Source organism: Otolemur garnettii, unplaced genomic scaffold (assembly GCF_000181295.1).
Source record: "Otolemur garnettii isolate 467f Iridium unplaced genomic scaffold, OtoGar3 scaffold00002, whole genome shotgun sequence".
In the NCBI taxonomy this organism is placed as follows: domain Eukaryota; kingdom Metazoa; phylum Chordata; class Mammalia; order Primates; family Galagidae; genus Otolemur; species Otolemur garnettii.
The window spans coordinates 4868352-4872912 of record NW_003852397.1 but is presented as its reverse complement, the minus strand read 5'-3'; the positions used below and the strand labels follow the sequence as shown (position 1 = coordinate 4872912).

At 37.9% G+C, this 4561-nt stretch overlaps 1 pseudogene; it reads left to right on the top strand.

The window, feature by feature from the left end:
* Positions 1-435: 435 nt before the first annotated feature.
* LOC105886888 overlaps positions 436-4561 on the top strand; it is an 11377-nt pseudogene continuing 7251 nt past the window's right edge.

Below are 4561 nucleotides of genomic sequence, written 5' to 3'. Positions count from 1 at the left end.
TAACCAAAAAATATCCACACGTTATGGCAGGCACCTGTAGTCCCAGCTAGTTGGGAGGCTGAGGCAGGAGAAGCACTTAAGCCCAAGAGTTTGAGACTGCTATGAGCTGTGATGACACGGCACTCTACCAAGGGCAACACAGTAAGACTCTGTCTCAAAAAAAAAAAGAAAGAAAGAAAGAAAGAAAATTCAAGGTGATTACTAAAGATGTACAGTGCAAAACTGCCTAACTACCACAGCATGGATCTTACCTGTGACAAAATATGTTCCAGGGGCAAAAAATTGCAAACCATGATTGAAGCACATGTTGGTGTCACGACTACCAAGGGCTATGTGCTTCATCTGTTCTGTACTGGTTTTTCTAAACAATGCAACAATCAGATAGAGAACACCTCTTACACTCAGCACCAACATGTCTGCCAAATCTGAAACACCATGGAAATTATGACCCGAGAGCTGCAGAGGAATGACTTGGAAGAAGTGGTCTGTAAATTGGTTCCAAGACAGCCCTGGAAAAGACATAGAAGTCTTGCCAATCTACTTATCCTCCTCATGATGTCTTTGTTCCAAAAGTAAATATCCTGAAGAGGCCCAAGTTGAATTGGGAAAACCCATGGAGCTTCGTAGTAAAGGTAGGAGTTCTGGGAAAGCTACTGGGGATGAGACAGGTGCTAAAGCTAAGTGAGCTGATAGATAGGAACCACCCGTCCATGAATCTGTTTAAAAGTCAGACTTTGAATAATAACAAACAGAAGTCTCATTTGTGATGATTAAAAAAATAAAAAATAATCAACTCTAGAACATGCAAACTAATCTACAGTAACAACAGAAAGCAAATCAGTGGTTGCCTGGGGAAGGAAGGGCTAGTTTGGCGGTGAGAGATGAAAAAAGAGCACAAGGAAACTTATTGGTGATGGAAATGTTTGTTGCATTGGTTGTGGCGATAGTTTCACAGATGTATATGTCTATATTTTTAAAATTGCATCCTTCATAGAGTGGAAGAACACTCTCTGTAGTAAAGTATCACAAGAATGGCAAGGCAATTATCCAATGAGTACTAATAGGAAACCAGTATGAATTTACATGAAACTAATACGATTACTAATACGAAACCAGTGGATGAACTAATATATACCCACATAGGAGAGAAGTTCAGTTTAGTTCATGTTGAGAGACGGGGAGAGGATTAAAGATAAGAGGATTGGTGTGCTCCCACCTGATGGTCACAATGGGAGGGGGTATATGGCACACTTTCTGGGTGCAGGACACAACTACAACAGGGACTTTACCTAACAAACCCAAACAGTGCAACCTAATTGTACACTCATATTCATCTGAAATAATAAAATAAAATAAAATGTGAATTCTACATTGCATCTTTTAAATATGTCCTGGTCATCAGATGCCAATTATACTTCAATAAGCTCTTTTAAAAAATTATTGGTTCTGAGAAGACTCTGGTAGAATAAAGTAAAAAGAAAAAAATAAGTTTTTAAAAAGAAGAAAAGAAATTATTGGAAAAAAGTCTATATATGATATTAGTGAATATCAAAGAGCACAATGTTACAAAATTAAAACTAAAATATTACTAATAAACATTTACCTATGCTAAGATAACCTTTTGGTCCTCCTTACACAACATTTAAAAAAAAAAAACATTTTTCTGTAATGGACATATGAGGCTATGAGCTAAGTTTAACATGCATGTATCTTTTAGCATGTTGATGACAATTGGAAATATAAAGGCCCACTTGTAATACTCTCGATTAAGAGATTTCTACTCATCAGCAAAGTTAAAGTAGAATGACAATGACTTTAAGTCTTGAAGAATTTTTTAAAGGGTTAACTTTTTTAAAAACTCAGACTTTATAATGATATATAATTCAAAACTTTATGCTCTGAGTATTTTCTAAATAAAACTCTAAACAGAAATCATGTGGCTTGAAAACCTTTAGGTTTTTATAGGATACTTCAGTGAAAACGGGCTGTACTCATTAAATTGAAGAGTTTTTTGCAATTCAAATATTATGCTAATTGCCAATGTACTAGATCCACTCCTGAAATGTTTTTTAGCCACCCAAATTTTGAATATTAGTAGTTTAATATTATTTTACTTAGACATAGAGTTTTATAATGCATTTATATCAACAATTGTCGTTATTTACTAAATACTACTTAACAATTTGCAGCTCCTTCCTATGATTTCTTAGTGATCTCTTAACAGAGATAAATCAGTGTTTGGTCAGATAAGACTGAATACTGAAATTATGGTACATTCATTTTGTAAGAAAATGGTGTAAGTACCTCTAAATTCTCCACAGTGAATGACTATAATAATACTTACAGATGAAATATATGCAAAGAGGATTTTTTAAGTAATTACGAGTCTCTACATAAACACTTTGGAGATATGCGTGGATCAGATATACTGATCTTTTCCTTAAAAATCCAAGTGTCAAATCCAAGAGATTGAATAATACTGATTTATGTATACACATATTGGTGGCAGGGGTGTCCACATGCTGATTTTTGTGAGGACTTTTTTTGCTTATCTGTGGTATTAAACATCCTAAAAAGTCAGCGGGGACCTTTTAGTTTTTGTCAGTTTTCATAAGTGTTTGCGGTGTGGCCCAAGGCAACTCTCATTCTTCCAGTGTATAGCAGAAAAGAAAGAAGATTGGACACCCCAAAATAAAAACTTTTGAGAATGGTCATTAAAGAAATTTTCCTTTAGATTAAGACGAAATAATTACAGCAGAACCTATCTGGTTGACTGCTTCCCCAATTGACCACTTCCTTAAGTTGCCCTAATTTTCATAGACCAGCCATGTAACACATCAGTACAGTAGACCTGGTTCCTTATTTTGACCACCCATCTGATTTATTCTTCCAGCAGATTCTTACTGTATTGTACAGACTAAAAGAAAAGGGCATCTTTAGACCATTCAAGCAGCACACACTACTTAGCTTCTGTCACAAAAAACTAAAGTTAACAATATTTTACTAAATCGGTACATAATACAGCTAATTAAATGTTCCCATTTGCAAGCATATGATACATGTAGTTTGATATACAATTCAATATACATTTATGAATTCCCTCTGTCTTCACTGAAATCAGTGCCAAAAACAAAAGATAAATAAAAGGAGGACCCAACACCTACAGAATACCTTTCAGGAACCAGGCCATCTGTTAGTCACTGTATACAAACCATAATAACCCTACAAAGCAGACATTTTTACCTCCATTGTACAGATAAAGAAACTGATATTTAGAGTTTTTATTTGCTGAATTCCCAGCCAGTAGACCAGGCTTGGCTGCCTTGGCTCCAATGGCAGACCTACCATTGGAGCCAAGAACTTCAATGACATTAAAAAAGTACAGCCTTTTTCAGAACCATGCTGTGACCGGGGGTTTATGACAGCAACCAGACCATCATCACAACAGAAGGTTAAAAATAAAGGAAACAATGTATAAACACAATAGTCAGAGAAGGAAGCGAGTCATTTCACCTGGGGCTCAAGGCAGCTTTGCAGAGGCAGCAACAGGACAGTGAGGAAGGTGAGGAAGGTGCTGCCACGCAGAGACGAGGGAGGCACGTGCTCAGGGAAGCATCGGCCTCACTTTGATGATGACTTTTCCTGCACCTTCTTTTGTGATTGCATATTATACATCATGTAGTTTGATGTTCAATTCAACTTTGAATATGCCTGCACCCCTGTACCAGCTTATGATGTTTCCCGTACCTTCTTTTATAATATTATGCAACCTATTGCTCATATGCCACATTCTCTAAGAAGCCATCTTTATTTACATCTACTGCAGCAGACAAACTTTTAGACTAGCCTTCCAAGATCCCCCAGCTGGTGTTCATACCTTTGTGTAAACACTGGACACCAAGAACAAAGGACGGTTATCCCTCGGAATAGGAAGAAATACACTAAGAGCTACCAGTGCCCCAGCTAGTGCCTGAGAAAAGTTTATAGGCGGCTGCAAGGGAAGGGGGAACCCAGGCAGAGCTGGGCAGACTCCCCAATGGAAGGTCATGTACCAGAGTCCAGAGAGGAAACAGCAACTGGAGTCTACAGGGCAGAAGACCAGAGAAAAAAACACTGCCAGGGGAGAGCAGCCAGGAGTTCAGCTGAGGAGCCCAGCTGAGTCCTCAGCTGATCATCTCATTGAGTACTGATCACCCCACACGAGTGAGAAAACTACCTGTGGCTAGGGAGAGAATCGGCTGAAAGTATTAGAAGAAACTGGCCCAGAGGCTCACACCTGGCTGGGAATAATACCTGCTCCCACTTGTCAGACTGGAAAATCTCCTAATTCATAGGACATTAGGTAGAGATAGGATTTGCCTCAGTAGCAAGAAAAGTTAGTCCTAAATTACATACTGCTCTCATCTTGCCGCACAAAGCTTAAAATACCCCCCACCCCAAATCAAACTGTTTCTTAAAAAGGTAACAAAGCCCAAGGATATTTATAGGAATACAAAAATATCCAACATCCAACCAGGTAAAATTTATATCCAATTAAAAGATTATCAAGTGGCTTGGAGCC